Source organism: Panthera pardus, unplaced genomic scaffold (assembly GCF_024362965.1).
Source record: "Panthera pardus isolate Hobbes unplaced genomic scaffold, ASM2436296v1 HiC_scaffold_25, whole genome shotgun sequence".
Classification (NCBI taxonomy): Eukaryota; Metazoa; Chordata; class Mammalia; order Carnivora; family Felidae; genus Panthera; species Panthera pardus.
Window position 1 is genome coordinate 22,265,564 of NW_026526821.1, and position 22,779 is coordinate 22,288,342.

A 22,779-nucleotide genomic window follows, 5' to 3' on the forward strand; every position below is an offset into this window, starting at 1 on the left:
GTGGCTCAGTGAGTTAAGCGTCTGATTCTTGATTTCGGCTCATGTCATGGTCTCACAGTTTGTGGGATTGAGCCCCTCCTCAGGCTTTGTGCTGACAGCATGGAGCCTGCTTGGGATTCTCTCCACCCCCCCCCCCGCCCCTCCTCTGCTCACGCTCTCTTCCTCTCTCAAAATAAATAAATGCACTTAAAAAAAAAAAAAAAAAAAAGAATCAAAGATCTAAACTTGAGAGCCAAAACTATGAAACTCATACAAGAAAACGTTGGGGAAAATCTTCATGAAACTGGACTTGGCAATGATTTCTTTGATGTGACACCCAAAGCACAGGCAACAAAATAAAAAATAAATTGGACTTCATCAGAATTTAAAAATTGGTGCATCAAAGAACACTATCAAAATACAAACTAGAGTGAAATTATACTAGAGTGAAAATAGAAACTAGAAAACAGTTTGGTTGCTTCTCAAAAAGTTAAACCTTGGGGCGCCTGGGTGGCGCAGTCGGTTAAGCGTCCGACTTCAGCCAGGTCACGATCTCGCGGTCCGTGAGTTCGAGCCCCGCGTCAGGCTCTGGGCTGATGGCTCGGAGCCTGGAGCCTGTTTCCGATTCTGTGTCTCCCTCTCTCTCTGCCCCTCCCCCGTTCATGCTCTGTCTCTCTCTGTCCCAAAAATAAATAAAAAACGTTGAAAAAAAAAAAATTAAAAAAAAAAAAAAAAAGTTAAACCTAGAACTGCCACATGAAGGGGTGCCTAGGTGGCTCAACCAGTTAAGCATCCAACTCTTGATTTCTGCTCAAGTCATGACCTCACAGTTCATGGGCTCAAGCCCCATGTCAGGCTCTGTGCTGACACTCGGAGCCTGCTCGGGATTCTCTCTCTCCTTCTCTCTCTGTCCCTCCCCTGCTCACGTGGGCTCGCTCCTGCACACTCGCTCGCGCTCTCCCCCAAAATAAATAAACTTAAAAAAAAAAAAAAGAATTACCATATGATCCAGCAACTGCACTCCCCGGTATATGCCCAAAATAACTGAAAGCAGGAGCCCAAACTGATACTTGTACACCAGTGTTCACAGCTGCATTCACAACAGCCAGAAGATGGAAACAACCAAGAGCCTATCAACAGATGAATGGATAAACAAAACGAGGTACATACATACAAAGGAACACTATTCAACTATTAAAAGGAGTGAAATTCCGATACACGCTATAACATGGATGAAGCTTGAAAACATGAAGCATGATACTAAGTGAAACAAGCCAGACACAAAAGGACAAATGTTGTATGATTCTACTCTTAAAAGGCACCTAGAATAGGCAAATTCTAGAGACAGACACAAATTCTAGAGGCAAAGCCTAGAGACAGAAACTAGACTATAGGTTAGCAGGAGCTGGGGGGAGGAGGAATGGGGAGTTATTGTTTAATGGATAGAGTTTCGGTTTGGGATGATGAAAAAGTTCTGGAAATAGATCGTGATGATGGTTAGACACCACTGTGAATGCTACTGAACTATATAGTTAAAAATGGTTAAAATGAGGGGCGTTGGGTGGCTCAGTTGGTTAAGTGTCCAACTTCTGCTAAGGTCATGATCTCACAGTTCACAAGTTCGAGCCCCGCGTCGGGCTCTGTGCTGACAGCTCAGAGCCTGGGGCCTGCTTTGGATTCTGTGTCTCCCTCCCTCTCTGCCCCTCCCCTGCTCATGCTGTCTCCTCTCTCTTTCTTTCTCTCTCTCTCTCTCTCTCTCTCACACACACACACACACACAAACAAGCATTAAAAAAAAACCTGTTTAATAAAAAATAATTTAAAATGGTTAAAATGAAAGAAAAAAGGTTAAAATGGTAAATTTTATGTTATATATATATTTTACCACCATAAAAAATTTTTTTTACCTTTTTCTTTTTACTTTTTTAAGTCGGCTTCACACCCAGCAGGGAGCCTGGCATGGGGCTTGAACTCATGACCCTGAGATGAAAACCTGAATGGAAATCAATGGACACTTTAGGGGGGCCCCTGTTTTTACTGTTTAAATGTAGCTACTAGAAAATGTAAAATGACCCAAAGTGGCCTGCACTGTGTTCCTGTGGCATAGCTCCGGGCTAAAGAAAACGTTCTGCTCCGGGCTGAAGAAAAGGTTCTAAGACCTTCCTCCACTTTGGCTCTGCCGCATCACTGCTTTGCACGACTGTCCCAATGCCAGGGAGTGACTAAAGGATGACAAAACCACCTTCTCAGTAAACAGAGTGGGACCCATACAAATTCACACTGTCCTGCACACACAGGAAGGTCACGTGCCTGAGCCAACAGGGTGGCCACTCTCCCATCACTTCTGCTCTCTTTGGGAGCTGCCTTCAAAGCCCAAGGCCCCTCTTTAAAAAAAAAAAAAAAAAATCCTCAGAGCTGGCAGATCTTCCTCCTCCCAGGAAGGATTTGACTTCTGGAAAGAACCCAACCTCATCTGGATCCAAGTGTGGTGAATCAGGTGGGGCCTCGAGCTCAGGAATACCATTTTTGGTCAAATACAAGGTATGCCGCTCAGACACCAGGCAGCTTGTTTGGGGTGGTTCATGAACTGGCCCCGAAGTGAATTCCAGGGTGGCCACGAGAACAGCTTCTCTGGAGGAAACACGCAGCTCTGCCAGGGCACCACCACGTGAACACCAAGGTGTAAGAAAAAGCTCACATTCCTTCACAGTGGCAGCTCATAAAGTATACATTTTTAAAAATGCCCTTGGTCCCAAAGCTGTAACAAGCCTATTGAACTTATCGATACTTAGATGAACTATGCTTAACAGCAACACTGTTAATAAATATTTGGAATATCATAAAAAGATGGGGCCTGGGGGTGGAGGCAAAAAGCCAGACTCTATCAGCAATTAGCTACACTTTGGGCCCATCTCTTGACCTCCTGGGGACTCGATGTTCTCAGGAGCCAAATGACCATCATCTCTATTCTGAGCTATAATGCATTTAGGATTCTTTTTTTTTTAATGGCAGTAAGACAACCTATAACAAGAGCCATAGAAGTGATTATATCCTTTGACTGAATAACTCACTTCCTAGAATTTACAGCAAGGAAACAATTCAAACCGAGAAAAGAGGCTTCAGGTACAAAAAAGTTCATGGCAATGCTATTCATTATGCTGCAAAACAGGAAGCAACCAAAATGTCCAACAGTAAAGCAGTTAACCCGATTAGGGCGCATCCCGGCACAGTCCCCCTTCACTACAATGGCAAATATAAACAACACGTATCAGGCCAGCATAAAGTCTTGGAGAATAACATGAGCTGAAAAAAGAAAACAATTATATAAACCCTGCGGCCGTGACCACGTATAAAGTGATTTCACCGGCCAGAGATCAGAAGAGACTAGGAAAATGTAAATCGCTGCTGTTCAAGTGAGGACTCCTATACTGGACAGCACAGGTGTCGCGGGAGGGTGGCTGTAAAAGGGTCCTGGGAAACATCAAACACTCTACACATATAGTGTATGCTTTAGAACACTTCCCTAGCTTTCTCTGCACCCCTGTGCTTGACTTCCCGGCCTTCCTGCCAGTACTCTGGGTCTTCCTTTCCTGAGTACAGAAGTCACATGAGTCCTACTCATCCTTCACATCTCAAGCGGGAGGCGGCTGCCCTCAGGCTGCCTGGTGCCCAGTGGTTCCCCGGGCCACTGTTGCGGTAGCAGCAACAGCAAGGAGCGAATCACTTGCCGGATACGCACGACACTTCCCAGTCAATATCTCATTCACTTCCCAACCAGTGGGGAGGTGGGTATTACTGCTGATGAGGATGAGGAAACTGAGGCTTGAAGAGGTTACATGGCCTGCCCAGGGATTACTTGGTGGATGAGTGGTAAAGTCAGGGTTCAAACCGGCTGGCTCCTCCAGGGCCTGAGCTTTCCCCACCAGGTCGACGGCTTTCCAGCTGCAGGCTGTGACCCATTAGGTGAGCTATGGAAACCACTTAGGGGCTGTATCCAGCACTTTTTCCCTTTCCCTTCATTAGCTAGCACTTTAATTAAATAAATAACAACAGAAAATACCGTATTAGTAAGGATCAATATCGTATCCTGAAGCTTTATTTCAGTTGTAGCCATTTACATCCAAGTATGTGTGCTCTAGGCCAAAATTCAAAACCTATTGCTTGTTACCTGAGAAGTCAGGAGTCTGGAGTCTTAACGTTTTTCACCTGCTCACTATAAGGCCCTGGTCCGGACCTGACTCAAATATTTGGTAAATGACGATGCCTATGCCTGTCTCCCACCATGAAAGCAAGAGCAGATGCCTCAACCAAATGCCTCATTTAACAATGAGAAGTAGGAGTTGAGAAGCCTGGGGCCTGCTTAGGCTTTCCCAGTGAGTCAGGGCAGAGCTGACTATCCTCCGGTGACTCTAGCCAGAGTCACTTTAAGAGCAGAGGTTTTCACACGTTGTGGAAATCTCTTACCCCTACCAGAATTTAATAAAAACTACTTACTCATCTATTACCAAACATGGCAAATAATTTCATAAGCTACTAGAACCCTTGAGGCTCATCCCTGAATGCCAGACTCTAGTGGTCGCAGATAGCCGTTCATTGGATACATATTTATTCAGCGCCTATTATGTGTCGATATTATTCTGACTCCTGCCAGGGAGTTTTCATCCAAATGAAATGACTTCATCCAATCACACACACACACACACACACACACACACACACACACACAATACAATGTCAAAGGTATTAGGAGAAAATATAGAGGGAGTGCTATTTTATATGAGGCGGTGAGGGAAGGACCTCTCTGAGAAGGTGACATTTCAGCAGAGGCAAAAAAAAAAAAAAAAAGCACAGGAATGAGTCATTTAAATGTCTGCTGGACTACCCCAGGTTGGAGGAACAGGTTGGAGGATAAGGTCCTGAGTCAGGAATGAACTTGATGATCCAGGAGAACAGTAGAGCGAGCAAGCTGTGTAGGGCTAGCAGGCCATTATAAGACCTTTGGCTTCTCCCCTTAATAAAAGGGGAGCTCTCAAAGCTACTTAGCAAAGAAGATGATAAGGTCTGACTTATTTTAAAATGGTCCCTCTGGCTGCTGTGTTGAGAACAACAGACTGCAGAGGGGTAAGAGTGGAAAAGAAACACGGAGACCACTTAGGAGGCTGCTGTAACAGCCAAAAAAAAGACCTGCTTGCACCCGGTTGTCGAAGTGGAGATGGCAAATTCTGGGGTAATGGACATATTTTGAAAAGAGAGCTACTGGCTTTGCTGAGGTGAAATCTGAAAGAAGTTAAAAATAATCCCTGAAGGTGAAGCTATTCTGTATGATACTGTAATGGTGAATACACGACATTAAGGATTTGTCAACATGCATAGAACTGTACAGCACAATGAGTAAACTTTAATGGATGCAAATGTTTAAAAAAAATCACTTAGGAGGTCAAGGTATCCCAGTAGGGAACACAAAATGTGACATTCTGAACTGAAATGTTTTACAAATGTATGGAGCACCTGGGTGGCTCAGTCAGTTAAGCATCTGACTTCGGCTCAGGTCATGATCTTGCGGTTTGGGAGTTTGAGCCCCGCGTCGGGCTCTGTGCTGACAGCTCAGAGCCTGGAGCCTGTTTTGGATTCTGTGTCTCCCTCTCTCTCTGCCCCTCCCCTGCTCGCATTCTGTCTCTCTCTCAAAAAAAAAAAAAAAAAAAAAAAAATATATATATATATATATATATATATATATTTAAAAATATTAAAAAAAAAGAAATGTTTGACAAATGTATTAAACAACTTCACTGAAAGGGCAGGGGGAATCAGGTGTTGACCTCAGTAACTTTGGAAATGAGTGGAGTCCGTGGGACTAAAGATAAAAGGAATTGCACTTGTACAACTCTAGTTGGTAACATTATTTCCCAAAGGGGATAGAGGTTAACAATTCTGAAACCATTACATGTGTATACTGAAACTGAATTGGGTAAATGGATGGTAGATGGTGGGAGCTAAGATTAGTCACAGATAAGCCAGAGGAGGAGGCTAGAATGATCCACGTGGAATGGATGAGAGTTGCAGATATCAGTATGAACCCATATTTAGCTTAATATAGACACAGGTGACTCCACAGAGAAATATTTATAGATATGCGTGTATATATACAAGTTAGTACACACACATCTGTCTCTTGCACTGAAGGCCTGGAAACATGGGCGTAATGATCACACCTAGCACCGAGGTCTTGGCATTTAATACTTTCTCCAATAAAAGGAACCAAGCTCCTTGGGGAAATGGTTAATTCTGGGACTGAGGCACGAAATGTACAAGATGAACCTGGAACAGAAGGTGTTCACAAAACAAAACAAAAAACACATGTGCCGGGGTACCTCAAAGGGATAAAGGAGTGCCCAACCGCCGAAGCTGGGACAATCTGAGCAATAAAATAGAGCAGCACTGGATTATAATCCAAAGTATGAAAATAAATAGGAGACCACACTGATATAAACTGAATAAGTTAATAAATAAATAGGGCAGAGTTGACAAATTTCCTGTGGAGAATTCCAAATAATTTACGTAGATTTATCTGACCTTAAGCGTGAAGCATGATTCCACACTCAAGTACGGGTTCCATGTAATGACTTTCTTCCAAGAGTACAATATGGAAGAGGGAAGGAAGGGGAGTAATTTTACTGGAAAAACCTGACTGCCTCAAGCTAGTGATCCAGGTTAACACCAACAGTGATCATTTATATTGATAGTATGTACCCTTGATATGATGTCATGAGAATGGCACTTTACCTCTGTGGTTTTCCTCCCCAAACCCCATAACTTCAATTTAGTCCTGAGAAAAACATCAGACAAACCTCAGCTGAGGATCACTGTACAAAATATCCGACCAGTAATACTCAAAACTGTCAAGATGTCAAGGAAGTCTGGGAAACTATCACAGCCAAGAGGAGACAAGCAGACGTGACTACTAAACATAAGAGAGTATCCTGGATAGGATCCAGAAAAAGGACATTAGGCGGACACTGAGCAACTGTGAATAAAGCATGGACTTTAGTTAACACTAACTTAGCAATATTGGTTCATTATGACACATGCACTACCCTAATGTAAGATCTTAAGAACAGGGGCAATTCTCAGGGCGCCTGCCTGGCTCAGTCGGAAGAGCAGGGGCTCTTGATCTCGCGGTGGTGAGTTCCAGCCCCAGGTTGGGTGTAGAGATTATTTAAAATAAATAAATAAATTTTTAAAAGAATTCACCCAACAAACACGCACTGTGCACCTACTAAGCGCTCTGCACTCGCCATCTCATTTAATTCTCAGATCAAGCTATGCGCCCATTTTACAGAGAAGGAAACTGAGGACCAGAGGGGCAACACACAGCAATATGGGGCCCACTCAGCGGTCGAATTCTGGCCGGACTGATTCCGGCGCCCGAGCGCCTCCCATGCTCCACGGATGGAAGGAAAGGCCAGGTCCCGGCAGCGAGCGCTGGGGTCGGGCCCAGGCTCGGAACAACGCTCGCGGCGGCAGAGGCGAGGCCGTCCATCTCCCAGGGACTCAAACTCCCCTCTGCAAGCAACTTCCTGAGGGGCGCCCCGGGAAGTTATTCTCGCCGCGCGCCGAGCGTGCCCGGGACCGGCGGAGCAGCGCCGCCGCCGGGAGCAGCAGGGCCGCGGGCGCCGGAGTCCAACCCCCTCAACGTTCCCGCCACCCCGGCGACTCCGCCCCGCCCCGAAGCCCGAGCCCGGCCGCCGCGCCGCCGCACTTACCTCCCGCGCCGCCGGGCCGCTCCCCCGGAAGTGGTTCCCCGCGGCGGATCCCGGAAGTGACGCGTCGAGCAACCGGCGGGCTCCGCTCCGCCCGCGCTGCTGGGGTTCCGGTCTTTGTCCCCACTTTGTGGGTTTGATCCCAAGGGAGAGCCCTTGGGAAGCGCGGTACAAACGTCCTCGGTTCTCTAAGCCCGTTTGTCCTCGGCCCATTTCAGCAGATGTTTACAGACGTCTGTACGTCTATAACTTTATCGCTTCTCGGCCTTTTGGCTAAGATCAAGTGTACGTCTATAACTTTAATTCTATACTAGATCCTGAAGCTAGGCGCCTACAATGCAGAGGCGAGACAAGAATTCTTATCATTCAAACAGAAGTATGTTATAGAATTCGTTCAAAACTTTCACCCAGGGGCGCCTGGCTGGCTCAGTCAGTGGAGCATGCAACTCTTAATCTCAAGGGTCGTGAGTTCGAGCCCCACGTTGGGTGTAGAACCTACTTTTAAAAAGGGAAAAAATTTGCTGAACACGTACTCTATGCCCTGTGCTGGTTTTTGGAGGTGAAATGAAATTGTGAGATAATAAATGTTACTGCTTTGAGCTACGGTGTTTCAGAATAATTTGTTACACAGCATAGATAACTAATAAAAGTACATAGACTGTCAAAGAGAAGGGATTGGATGGTGGAGATCCAAAAAAGAATTGAGACCTAACCTGGGGTGCCTGGGTGGCTCAGTCGGTTGAGCTTCTGACTTCAGCTCAGGTCATGATCTCACAGTTCATGCGTTCCAGCCCTGCATCTGTCTCTCTGCCATCATCTCAGAGCCTGCTTCAGATCCTCTGTCTCCCTCTCTCTGTGCTTTCTCTAAAAAATAAGTAAACGTTTGAAGGAAAAAAAAAAAAAAATTGAGACCTAATCTTACCTTCAAGGAGCTCACTCTTAGAGGACACAAAAATAATGATAATTCAGTCAACATCCACTAACTCCATGCTTTATGAGGCGATACAGAGGCTACAAAACTGTAGCATTCATTTATTCATTCAACAAATATTATGGAGTTTCTACCCTGGATCGTGTACCATGGAACTGGGAAGACAATGGCAGGTAGGTGGGTTCCCAGCCTCACTGTGCTTACAGTGTAGGGGTTAATGTCTGACACCCCCATTAATCACACAGAGAAATGTATATGAATCAGGAGATCTGTTGGGAGGAAAGGGAAACCACGAGAGAATAAATGACATGGGAGATACAATCAAGACAGGGTGATCAGGGAAGGCCTCTCTGGGGAGGTAACATTTAAGCTAAGAAATGAGGAATGCGTAGGAATTTTCCAGGCAAAGAGAGGAAGGAAAGAGCATGGCAGGAGGTTGAAAGGCTGTGGGAAAGACTTGGAGCATAAGAAGGGGGAGAAGCTGAGCTTGAAGGGTACAGATATATAGGACAAGACTTGGTATTTGCCCTTAAAGGGACTCACTGCGGGATGTGGATGAGGAGGGTCATAGGAGACAGAGATGTTTTATGTGTTGAAATATATGCCCTACTCCACACCCCACCCAACAGAAATCTATGTTGGAGTCCCAACCCCCAGTACCTCGAATGTAATCATACATGGAGGTAGGGTCTTGACAGAGGTAATCAAGTTAAAATGAGGTGATTAAGATGGGCGTTAATCCAATATGACTGGTGTCCTTATTCAAGGGGGAAATTTGGACACAGATGCACACACAGGGAGCATGCCATGCCATGTGAAGATGAAGGAAGATCAAGGATGATGCTTCGGGGCAGCTGGGTGGCTCAGTCAGTTAAGCGTCTGACTTCAGCTCGGGTCATGACCTCGTGGTTTGTGAGTTTGAGTCCTGCGTCGGGCTCTCTGCTGACAGCTCAGAGCCTGGAGCCTGCTTTGGATTCTGTGTCTCCCTCTCTCTCTGCCCCACCCCTGCTTGCCCTCTGTCTCTCTTTCAAAAATAAATAAACATTAAAAAAATAAAAATAAATAAAAAGGATGATGCTTCTGCGAGCCAAGAAGTGACAAAGATTGCCAGCAAACCACTGGGAGCCAGGGCAAAGCAATGGAACAGATTCTTCCTCCCAGCCCTCAGCTTTGATTTCAGATTCCTAGACTCCAGAGCTGTGAGAAAATAAATATTTGTTGTTTAAGCCACCCAGTTTGTGGTACTTTTTTCGGGCAGCCCTAGCAGACTAATATGGATGTGCAGGTGCTTTGAGACCTGCCACTCCATCTCCAAATGTAAAAGATATCCAATGTGGCTGCTGTAGGCATAGCTGCTGTTGCACTCTCTGGAAGCTCCTGGAAAAGGCTCCGGCTGGGTCTTGCTCATCCCTGTGCCCTGCATGGCTCCATCAGCACCGCAGCAGGGTGAAGAACTCTGTGCCATGCTTCCTCCTATCCATAATACCTAGGCAAGGGACACTGCTCGCACCGTGAAAGAAAAAGTTGAAAAAGACATGGCTTCTGCTCTGAAAATAATTTCTAAACTAGATGAACACATGACAGTATAAACTGGTTTGTAATTACCTTTATTCCACGTTCACTAAGTGCCAAGCACTTTCCATATATCAATATTCTCCTGCCAGCAAGCCTTATAAGGCAGCTGTAATTATTCTCGTTTGCAAGACACCTAGGGATGGAGAAGTTAAGCAACTTCCCGAGGTCCCACAGAGACTCTGTGCATAACCAATGCACACCCGGCCAACCTGTGCAAGCCAGATAGGTGCTCCAGGAAGAAAGGAAGGATCCACAGGGACTGAGGTATCTGAGAAGGCTTCGTGAAGGAAGCAGCTCAATGTGGGTCCCAGATAATGGGTTGGATTGAATATGGGAAAAGGAAAGTCAAGGTGCCAGATTTACTTTTGCTACTTCTGAGCCCTTGGTTTTGTTGGTCTCTTTTCCTGGAATGCTCTCCTCTCTTGGCTTTTCCCAAGACAGGCTCTTTTTCATCCCTTAGGGCTCAGCCCAAATACAACATTTTCCGAAAAGGCTTCCCTGACCACCCATTCTAGCTGGTGGTTGTTTTAAAAGGTGGCTCCAGCGTATTACCCATCCCACAGGCTCTTCTGGCCCGTAACTGCTTCGACCAATAGCATACTCTGGAAGAGACTGTGTCAGCCTCAGGCGTGGCACTTACCTGGCCTGGGAGTCAGCCACATAAGAAGCGTGACTAGCCTGAGGTCAGTGAGCTGTGAGAAGTTCAAGCCACATGGGAGGAAGAGATTCCAAGGAGCATCAGACACCAGGTCAGGGAGTCAAGAGCCATCTTGGAGAGGTGAAGAGATGGATAGATATGAGATAAAGGGAAGATGGTAGAATGTTAAGTGTACGACCTAGGTGGTAAGTATAATGTTGCCTGTACAATCCTTTTGATTTCTTTATATGTCTGACTGTTTCACTACAAAGTTTGGGGCGAAGAGAAGCCATCTTGGAGGTGGATTCTCCAGCCCCAGATACCTCAGCTGATACCACATGGAGCAGAGATGAAGCTCCCAGTCCAGCCTTTTCCAGATTCCTGACCTGCATTATCATGAGCTAAACAAATGAGTACTTTAAGCCACTAATTTTGGAGTTACAGATAACGGAAACTAAGTAGACTTCTCTTACTCTCCATCATAGCTCCCTGCCCCTTTCCTTTATAGCATTACCACAGTTTGAGATTGTCTTGTTTCCTTGATTATTCATCATCAGCCTCTCCCCCACTAGAGTGTAACTTCTGTTTCCTCTGCTCACTCCTTCTGCCAACACCTAGCACATTGCCTGGTACGTGGAGGTACAAGTGAATGTTTGTTGAGTGACTAACTGTGCCCGGGAGATGGAACCCTTCTGTAGAGTAATGGGGGAGAATATAGAGTTCGTGGATGGGGGAAAAGCTGGAATTTGTCAGTTGGGCTGCCCAACTCCCATGTGTACAAATCTCAAGAAGCAGAAAGAGGCAGCCCCCTCTCCCACTATGGCAGATGCATGGGGTAAACACACCCTTACCTCAATTCCTGTTAGAGCATGGATGCTGGATGTACTCATGATGTGTCAGAGTCCCCCATCCCAGACCAAGTCCGGAGGCAGAAATTCCAGCCGTAAAGGTCAGCCAGAGACAGAGGCGAGTCCAGAGTAGGGGGCCTTGTTTGGAGCAGGCGGCTCCAGGGGCAGGATCTTAGCCACTTGGCTTTGGGTGGTTCCTGCCCGAGCCCAGTTCTGCAGTGTCCCATCACCTCCTTCTGTCTTAGGTTCAGCTCAGGTGTGAAGCCCAGAAGGCTGAGTGTGGCAGATCCTGATAAATCTAGGACACAGGGCTGAAACAGGTGATCTGGACATCTTCTACGTGCCAGAGAGGCCAGGGACGTTTTCCCCTCTGAGGCAGCAAGGCCCAAACAACCATGGAGACTCGTCACATCCTGGTCTCTTGCTCTGGGCCTCCAGGAGCCTCATAGCAGGTAACCAACTTTGATTGACAAAGCCTGTTCTCTTGCTTTCTGCCACATATGAAATGGACTCAGGGCTGGATTCCACGCTCAGATGTCTATAAACACAAGGTACCCAAGTCCTTTTCCTGTGCTCTAGGATCTTCCAGGAGCAGAGCTGCTATAAGGAGGGGAGGTTCACATTCCAGCGTGGAGCTCATGAGATTGGTCAGCAAAGAGAATTTCCATCAGAAGAGAGATTACATGTCAACACCAGCCTGCCCTTCCCAGGAAAATCCAAACACTCCAACTTGTTCTTGAGACCCAGGATCTCCCACAGTCCTGAGACCTGAAAAGCTTTATTCAGCAGACATTCTTTGAGTGCCAACCGTATGTCAGGTAACCACTGGGGACAAGATCTTGGGCTTTGGTGGGGGAGAGACACAGAAACAAACTAATACAATAGGATATTTTGAGTTCTTCAAAAGAAGTGTGTGCAAAGGGACATAAGAACCCAGGAGAAGCCTCGGATTTCTGCCTTTGGCAATCATGGAAGGCATCCCAGAATAGGTGATATTCACTCACCAGAAGGAGATTACAGCAGAAGCAAAGGACCAGGCCAGGGTTCGCACCTCTAGCTCCCCCCTCAGGGAGCAAGTCCAGAACTTTATATCTCTGAAATGCTTCAGTCATAGGAGCAGCACAGACGTCACATGCACCTAGCATCTGGACGATATTAATTACCACCATGTTTATTAAGTGCCCCATTAAACTTGATTCTCACCAACAGCATGGTTGGCTCCCTGGGCTAAATCCGTGCTAAATATTCAATTACACACAGCACAAGCAGAATCGTATTTGGCAGGGATTAGTTCACTTGTCCTGCAAAGGCACTTTTCCAACTGAATAATAATGGTGTCTTTTAATTGTGTGGTATCCTCCTCTTGAGGGACTTTAAGCCAGAACATCTCCTCAGAGGGAGACAGAACCTGGGTGTCATCATCTCCATTTTGTACTTGGATGAACTCGGTAAAGAGATCTGGCGCAAGCCACATAAAGCTCCAATCTTTCTTCTCTTTCGGGGCCCAGCTCAAATGACCTCTTCTTTGAAGGTTTTTCAGCTCCCTCATCAGAATTTCTCTGAAGTACACGACACTGAAAGAAGCTGAGAGCATCGGCAGAGCCTTCACTGTGTCCAGGGCCCTGTGATGGATGCTTGGCCTGCATTCACTCACTTGGTCGTCCCCTCCCCCCACCAACCCTGAGAGAGTGCTTCCATTGCATAGCGGAGGAAACTGAGACGTAAAGAAGTTGAGAGATGGGTCTTGGATTGCGCAACTCATAAGTGTCAGAAGTCAGGATTCAAACCCAGGCCTCTAAGCCCATTGTCTTAACTACACACAATCCTGGCCCACTTGTTCTTTCACTCAACAAGTATTTATTGAGCGCCTACTGTATACCCAGTCTTGCTAGGAGTACAGTACTTGCTAGGGATGCAGTGGTGAGGAAAACATCATCGTATCCTAACAAAGATTATTGTCTAGAAGGGAAGACAGATTTAAAATCCTTCCACAAACAATTATTTAATTAGACACATCGATCATCAGCCAGTGTTAACAGAATGTAACTCAACTGGATAAGACACTTAGCAGGGTGAGAAAAGAAATCAGGTGCCTGGATGGTTCCTTGTTTTCTATAATTCAGGGGTCAGTCAATTCTTCCTTTCTTCTTAGACTCTGTGGCTGAGCAATGCCTACCGATTCCCACATATGCTTTGGGAATATCCACAAATCAGTTCCCTCTCTAAATCACAGTTTTCCCAGCTATAAAATGGGAATGGAAATAACAAAAGACTGGAAGCAACCCAAATACCCATCAACAGGGACTGTTTACATAAATGATGGTACATTTACACGATGGAATATGCAGCTATTAAAAAGCATGAGACAACCCGAAATGCTAGAGAAGGATTGCTAAGACATCATTGAGTGAAAGAACAAGGTCAAGGATGGCGGGTATGGAATGTTCCCAGCTGCTTCCATAAAAAAGGAGAAAGGAGGTAAAGGAACATGCTTATCTATACATGGGCTATCCCAGGAAAGATGCACAAGAAACAGGTAATAGGACACGCCCCCCCCCCTCCAGGAGGGGACCTGGACACCAGGGGTTATGGGGAGACTTGCTCTTTTTTTTTTTTAATTTTAGAGAGAGAGAGCACACTCGAGCGGGAGAGAGGGGCAGAGGGGGAGAGAGAATCTTAAGTGGGCTCCATGAGCCTGGGATCATGACCCGAGCCGAAATCAAAAGTTGGACGCTCAAGCAACTGAGCCACCCAGACGCCCTGAGACTTCCTCTTACTGTGTACCATTTTGTACCTTTTGGATCTTGCACTCTGTGCATGTAATGTCTTGAAAGATAAACTAATCGATTCTTTAAAATTTTTATGCAACATTTTCATGGGAATACAAATGCAGTCAAATAGGGCTGCTCACATCCACCCACCTTACAGTGTTATTGTTAGTTTCAAAGGAGAGGTCAGATTTGGCAACCCTTGGAAAACAGAAAACAACTAGAACACATGTTGCTCCTAATGAGACGAGGTAGGAATAAGGGCCAAACAGAGAAGAAAGGAGCAGAAGGAAGGAGGAAAAGCAGAGAGAAACAAAGAGGCCATGCATAAAGAGATTGACCCCAGCAGAGAGAAAATCACAGTTACTTTAGTGCCACTGAGACCCCAAGGCTGTGTGCTACCTGCTTCTTTCTAGCCAGCTGCCGGGTTGCCATGGTAATGTAATAGCCTGTGAAAAGCTTATTTATGAGTCTGAAAACATTAAAAAAAAAAAAACAAACCAACAACAGCAAGCTGCAGATAGGCAGCAATGAGCAGAGAAGGAGCCTGTGTGAAAGGAAGCATCAGGGTGACCTTCCTGGGGCTTGAGATCCCCCCTTAAAAATTGTCCGAGAGCAGAGGGTTGCACACTGGAGCACGTATCCAAATCACCTGGAAGGCTAGTTAAAACACAGACTGCTATGTTTTAACCAACCCCAGAGATTGGTTAGAGGTCTGGAGTGGGCACTTCTAACAAGTTCCCAGGAGGTGCGAATACTGTGGTTTGGGGGCCATATTTAGAGAACCACTGTCCTAAAAGAGCTCTAAAGGCCTCTCCAACTCGGGGATTCCGTGAGCCATGTGCTCCAGCTCCCGTTCTCCCTGAGCACATCCATCCCCTCCATCAGCTCCTCTGTTAACTAAGCAGCTACACCATCTCAAAGGATGGCCCAACACAGGTCTCGAGGTAGCTCAAAGCAAGTAGCGGGCCAGGAGCTTACAGGGCAGTTTCCAAGGCAGAGGCCAACACCTCATACAAGCAATTGCATGGAAAGATTGGCTGGCATCCCAGCTGCCTTTGCCAGAACTCTCTCATGGGGCTAATTAACTGGGTGCAATAGCCAACAGGTGCTGCTGGGCCAGAGGAAGGGCGGCTGCCAGTCAAGACTGAGGTTGAGCAAGGGCCAGGGCTGGTTGGAGAGGATTTGAAAAATAATAGAAGCCAAATCTTCAGGCATTATAATTTACCACAGTGGGCTTCCGGTTCCCCATAGAAATGGAAACAGGCAGACAAATCCAAACCCCCAACCCCATCCAACACACAGAGCGTGCTCAGCGAGAAAGTTCATGGCTAGGGTAGAATGCAACCCTTGAGGACAAGTCCTTCCCTATTCAGGTTTCTAGCACATTCAACAAATATTGGGAGAGTGCCAGACATGTCAGGTGACCCACACGTGGGCAGTGAGCCAGGGTAGCCCCTGCCCTCATGGAGTCTACATTTAAGTGAAAGGAGACAGACATTACTCAAAGAATCATACAATTTAATTGTGCTGCGGTTATGTAAATGAGTGATCTGGTTCTTAGGAAATAATCCTTAAATATGTAGGGTTAAAGGACAAGATGCCTGTAACGTTTTCTCAAGTAGTTCAAAAAAATAACAATCATGTATATAGTGTATTAGCTATACATGTGTGAATGTAGATATAAACTATATAATCGATCATGCACAGAGAGAGAAACAGAAAATAATAAAGCAAATGTGACAAAACATTAACAATTGTTGAATCCGGACCAAGAATGTATGGGAGTTCTTTGTATTACTCTTGCAACTTTTCTGAAAGCTTAGTAACAGTACGAAGCCTTGAAGATTCTCTCTCAGGTCTTCAAATGAATATACAGTTATCTCCCTGGGTTGAAGAGGTACCACTGAACTACAGCGTATATCCAGAAAAGCATACTGACAGAGAAGCTCTTGAACAAATTCATCTGTATAAGATTCTGTAATATTAAAATGGTCCCATCTAGTGTCATGTTTTCTTGTGCGTATTACAAATTGACTTTTAAAAAACATCACCCCCCCCCAAAAAAAAGAATCACATACTTACAGATTGTAACAGTGACGAGTGCTATTTTTTTTTTTTTTTTCAGTACAGAATGATGTAAGGACCTAAAACTGGAGTGGTTCGTCTTAGGTAGGGAGGCCAAGGAAGGCTTTGTTGTAGTGGCAGGTTTGACCTCAGGTCTGAGCAGAAGTTGACCGGGAGAAGAGAGCCAGCTGCCTTCCAGGCAGAGGACAGGGCTCCAGCAAAAACCCTTTCACGGGAAACAAAAGCACATTGGAGGAACCAGGGGAAAAAAAATGAAACCTGGGCCCTTGGGGCTGAGAGCTGCCACACCCTCGCCTTCTAGCTCAGCACGTTGGTGAGGAGCTGGGGCACGGGGCAGGGTTTCAGGAGAGGGCCGCTCTTCTGGCCCGGGGAGGAGTCTGCATTGTTTCTCTCCTGCCCCTTTCGGTCCACTTTCTTATGTGTCTTCCTCTGGCTCCCCTCCGCCCTTAGTTCTTAAAGACTCTGCTCGAATGCAGCTCCCCAGGTGCCACTGGGCCAGAACGCCACAACATACGGCACCATATGGCCACCACTGGCCTTTAGCTCCATTTCAGCCCCAAATCCCTGGCTGCCATTCACCAACCTCTTTACCTGCCATAGAAAGAACATCGGGCTGTCCTTTACACTTATTTCTACCGTTTGCTTCCAGGGCCTCAGGCCGCCGGCTCCATCTGTGGGTGGCTTGTGCGGTTTCCAGCTGCTCTTCAGCCACCACTGGTTTCCCAAGAGCGGCACATGGAGCCACCTCCTAGATTTCCTCTGGGGGGTCAGCCAAGTGCGACCCTGGGTGATTTGGAAGCACGAGCCTGCATAATAAACACGTGGCGTCTCCACGGCGTCTTTCATTCAAGCTATCCAAGCGTTTTGCTGACATGGGGTAACATCAGACCAAATCCTGAAACTCGGGGGATGAGCGACATTTCATTAGGTGTTCATTGGATCAGAGAATTCAGAACTTTTTTTTTTTTTAACGTTTTATTTATTTTTGAGACAGAGAGAGACAGAGCATGAACGGGGGAGGGGCAGAGAGAGAGGGAGACACAGAATCGGAAGCAGGCTTCAGGCTCTGAGCCATCAGCCCAGAGCCTGACACGGGGCTCGAACTCACGGACCGCGAGATCGTGACCTGAGTTGAAGTCGGACGCTTAACCGACTGAGCCACCCAGGCGCCCCAAGAATTCAGAACTTTTAAGAAATATTTTATTTATTTTTAATGTTTATTTTTGAGAGAGAGAAGGGCGGGGGAGCACAAATAGGGAAGAGGCAGAGAGAAGGAGACAGAGGATCTGAAGAAGTGAGCTCTGTGCTGACAGCAGAGAACCTGGTGTGGGGCTCAACCTCAGGAACCGGGAGATCATGACCTGAGCCGAAGTCAGATGCTTAACCGACTGAACCACCCTGAGTTCAGTCCCTCTGAATTCAGAACTTAAAGGGAACTTTGAGATCTTGTGGTCTAGCACCCTCATGCTGCAGATCAGCTCAGAGAAGTGAAAGAACTTGTCCAAGGTCACAGAGCAAGTCTGTAGAGGAGCTGGACCCAGAATCCAGGTTTCCTGACGCCTAGCAGAAGGGCAGAGCCCAATTACTAAACCAGTTAATAAACCATATACAGGACCTCCCAGGAAGCTAGCATTCTGAACGGCCGCAGGAAGAAGAGCAGTCCTTAGTTAGGAAGTGAGCAGTCTGGAGAGCCTTGGTGGGAAATGAGCCCCAGAAATCTGTCCCGTTGCATTCAGCAGCTACTCCTCGTGCTATTTTTATTCTGTTTGGTTTCACTTTAGACCCGGTTCCTATTTCACATTTATGACTAGAGGCCTCTGAGTGAGGAAAAGGGAAGTCAGAAAGAAGGATCTCTTCTTTTGTACTCTGCAAATCTTTCCAGACTTTTTTTTTTTTTCCCTTTATAACATTTCCTTCCCAGGGCCCCGACAAGCTTCGCAAATCTGCATTGCCAATCCCCTGTTCCCTTCTCTGTAATTATCTTGGGAAAATTTAAATTCCTTATCGTGGCTTTGTGACAATACCGGCTCAAGATAAGCAAGCCAGGCTTCCATTCTGAGGTCTTGTCAAATTGCCCTCAGTAGGTTCCCTTAATAAGAATTATTGTTAGAGTTTTTTTTTTTCGAGTGTGATAATGACATTGTGACTATGTCAAAGAAAGCGTCCTTATCTTTTTTGTGTTACATACTTAAATATTTAGGGATGAAATGATAAGAGGTCTGGGATTTGCTTCAAAATACACCAGTGGGGAAAGGTAAAGAAAAATACGCTCCTTAATACGCTGTTTTCTACCCCGTTTCTCTTGTAAGCTCTTTTTGCAACATCTTCCCCCAGCCTCCCACCCCCAATCTATGAATCCGCTTATTTTGTCTCTGGGGATGGGCTTTGCCTCTTGGAGTCTCAGCAGAGAAGACAGTGTGGATGCTGGAGCCAAAGAGGCTCAGATTCAAAACCCTGGCTCCGCCCCGAGGAGTGCAGGGACCAAAGGCAAGACATTTATCCGTGACGTGGAAGTCATAAACTAACAGCAACCGGCCTCCTTTTCTGATTGTCTTCCTGCCTGCTGTTTCTCATTCTGCTGCCAGCTGCCCTGGGATGTGCATTCTAAGATCCCGCCGATGCCCCACAGCTTGGCTACCTTCTTCTCTGCACCGGCCCCTGGCCCAGAACCAAGCTCCAGACTGGGTCCAACTGCCTGTTACCTGCTTCCTTCTGACGTCCTTTGAGTCCTAAAAACTCACTGCATGGAAATCGGAGCTCACCGCAACCTGCTCCCCCAGAGTACCCATCACCCCTCAGGCCCCCAGCTGGAAACATCAGCTCATTCTCAACATCTCCCCCTCCTCCACTTCCCTTGTCCTTTCTACCCCAGGCCCAGTGGTCCCATCTCCCAGGGCCCTCTCGCATCCAGCCCCCTGTGCGTCCCGCCACCTCCTTGGTGGGCCTTGGCTCAGGCCCTCAGAACCACAGGCCTGAACACCTGTAAAAGCTTCCTAGCCAGGCTCCCTCCTTGTGGCCACTCTGCTTTTCAGTACCCCCTCCGGGCTGCTGGCTTGAAAGCCTCCCATGGGGCTGTCTCCACTGAGAAGGGAAAAGGCCCAAATTCCCAAGCGTGGTGTTTGACACCCTGCATGGCTGGGTCTTCACATATCGTTCCAGAACCATTTTCTGTATTTCCTGCCAATGAAGTTGTAGGCCTGGGTTTCTCAGACTGTGGTCTCTCACACCTGCATCAGAATCACCTGAGGCCTTGGCTAAAACTGCAGAACCCTGGGCCCTACCCCAGACAACTGAACGTGGGGGTCCAGGCCCAATGCAAAGGCTTGAGGACCCTCACGGTAGCCACCCAAACGACTTGCCACGCGCTGACCGTGCAGCCCGGCCTCTGCTCATGCTGTAGTAGAGTTTCCCTTTGCTTCAAGGCCCAGCTTAAACGCCATCTCCTCTGCAGCCTTTGCTGAGCCCTGGCAGAGCAAACTCCCCACCCACCCTGCTCCCTTAGCACATGAAACACACCTCTGTTATAGACCATGTGTACCACACCATATCTAATTATCTGTTGGCCTGCCTGCCTTCCCAGCTGGAATGAAGTCTCCACCAAAGCAAGCCCACGGAATGCCTGGAGCCCCCAGCACAGCGAATGGCACACAGCAAGCACTGAATAAATATCTATTCACTTGAATTGTATCTTACCACTCCTTGGTTCCCGGATACCAAAACACAATGCTTAATACCCAGAGGGCATAATTACAGGGAGGTCTGAGGGGTGAATTGTCAAAGGATGGATGAAACCCTGAATGAACTATGAAATATGCAAATGTATTGGTGATGAGTGTTCATCGTTCTGAAATGCTTGTGCCTGCCTGAGTCTATTTCGAACCCGAAGGATGTGTGAATTGGGTCAGATGTGAGGCTGGGACTTTTGGTTCCAGGTTCAACGGGGGAGATCACCAAAGTTCTGATGTTAATAAGAAATGTCACTGTCACCACATCAAATGCATGTGAAAAGTACAACTTGGTCATCAGACATGGGAAATCCTCACTCTTTACACCTCACAGGTCCACAGAGACCCTACTGATACTGCCCAAAGGGAAATCTGGTATCTGTTGTGAGGAGTCAGCAGAAATCAGCCTTAAGATGCTGAGGCTGGGGGCATTGAGGGCGCCTGGGTAGCTCAGTCGGTTAAGCGTCCACTTTGGCTCAGGTCACCATCTTGCTAGTCTGTGAGTTCAAGCCCTGCATTAGGCTCTGTGCTGACAATTCAGAGCCTAGAGCCTGCTTAGGATTCTGTGTCTCTGTCTCTCTCTGCCCCTCCCCACTTGCACTCCATCTCTCTCTCAAAAATAAACATTAAAAAAAATTTTTTTTTTTTCTTAAAGATGCCAAGGCTGGGGCCGCAGTAGCACTGCTCCAGGGCACTAGGGCATGTCTGGAGGCAGACCTGTGCCACTTCTGGCCATGGCTTCCCCATTTACTGTCTGAGTGAGATTAGATGAGTTACCCAATGGCTCCAACACTCAGCTTCTTCCACAACAATTGGGGCGCCTGGGTGGCTCATTCGGTTGAGTGTCCAACTCTTAATTTCAGCTTAGGTCATGATCCCAGGGTCATGGGATAGAGCCCCACATCAGGCCCCGTGCTGAGTGTGGAGAGTGCTTGAGAGTCTCTCTCTCCCTATGCCCCACTCCTCTCCCCCACCCCGTCTTAAAAAAAAAAAAAAAAAGCAACCACTTTGTGCTCCTAACCCTTAAATTTGTTGAATGAGATCATGCATGTTACATGACTGGTACATAGTAAGCATCAAAAGATATTACGGCTATACTGCTGTGCTGTGATCCAAGACAACTGGATTCCTATAAGGAGTTGGGTGGGGGTGAATGGGGCTGACCCTGGGGCTGGAGTGACAGGAGTTAAGCAGAAAGCCAGGTGTCAGCCGTGGATTAGGTATGGATTCTGGGGTTTTTAGAGGAGAGTTCCAGCTCCAAGGGTGGGGCTGGGTGTGGAAGCTGAGCTGCATTCTGCTCTGTGGCCTGGGTGTTCAGGGACCAGATGACACGGGATAGGGGGAGGTCAGGAGGAGGTGGCTGGACTGGAAACTTGAGCTCTGGAGAGAAACCAGCAACTCTACTTCCGGTCTGGAAGTGTCTGAGGGCACTTTGGCCCTACTCTGGAGCCCAGGTTTATGCATCCATGGCTAATGGAGCTCTGTTAACTGCCCTATCACCACCGTGGGGAAGTGCAGCCATATCCTGGCCCCGACACTGGGCACCCAGTTCAGATGGGAACCAGAAACTGGAGTCCCAGGCAGGCTGCGGGGTTTTCCTGTAGACAGTCAAATAATGCGAAGTTCCTCTGGCTGTGTCTGCAGGTCCTGTTGTCACTAAGATCCTCCAACTCAGCTTCCAAGTGAGAAGGGGCCTCCCGACAGACAGATGTCCCCTCCTCTGCCGGGCCACATTGTTGCCTGATGAGCCAGGCTTGAAGAAGTCTCCATATGCTGGGCTTTCTCCTCTGGGCTTTCTCCTGGGGATCCTGGGGCAGGGGCTGAGTTTGGGGAACACACAGCCTTCCCTAACTGGAAACACAACTGAGAACCCAGGGCAGGAAATGGGCAGAGAGAGATAGGCGGCCCAGGTGGCTGAGGAGGGGGTGGCCTGAATACATAACGGACCTGGACCCCTCGGTTCTCCTGGATTTCACAGGAAACAAAACCCGGCACTTGGGGCCTCTGGTGTTTGCAAGGAAGCCTGACATCTCCCAAAGACTGGAGAACAGCGACATCTCCCGGCTGCCTGTGGTCAAGGCCCTCCTCCCTGGTGAGAAAATCGCAAGGGCTTCAGAAACCATCTTAGGGACCTGATGCCTTTAAAATCCTAGAACAAAGAGGATTTGGCCTCTGATTCAGTCAATCTGGGGTGGAGCCCAAGATTCTGCATTTCCAACAAACTCCCAGGAGATACTGTTACTGTTGGTCTAGGAAACACACCTTCATTATCAAGCTTTACATATGCCAGTTACATCTTTTAAAAAAATTTTTTTTAATCTTTATTTATTCTTGAGAGAGAGAGAGAGAGAGGGAGCACGTGTGAACAAGTAGGGAAGGGGCAGACAGAGAGGGAGACAGAATCTGAAGCAGGTTCCAGGCTCCAAGCTGTCAGCACAGAGCCTGATGCAGGGCTCGAACTCACAAAC

The 22,779-nt window shown here is 47.2% G+C and overlaps 1 protein-coding gene and 1 pseudogene across 3 annotated transcripts in view; one reads left to right on the forward strand and one right to left on the reverse strand.

Annotated features, from left to right (window-relative positions):
- Window positions 1-22,779, reverse strand: part of MANBAL (mannosidase beta like) — a 296,121-nt gene that overhangs the window by 19,453 nt on the left and 253,889 nt on the right. The window contains exon 2 of one of the 3 annotated variants that reach the window (XM_053890270.1): window positions 1,887-1,944. The gene's annotated coding sequence lies outside the window, so the exon portion shown is untranslated. Of the gene's footprint in view, window positions 1-1,886; window positions 1,968-7,742; window positions 7,837-22,779 lie in introns of those variants that run through there. The other 2 variants (XM_019458544.2, XM_019458545.2) reach the window with 2 other exon arrangements.
- On the forward strand, window positions 7,993-8,138 carry LOC128773593 (U2 spliceosomal RNA; annotated as a pseudogene).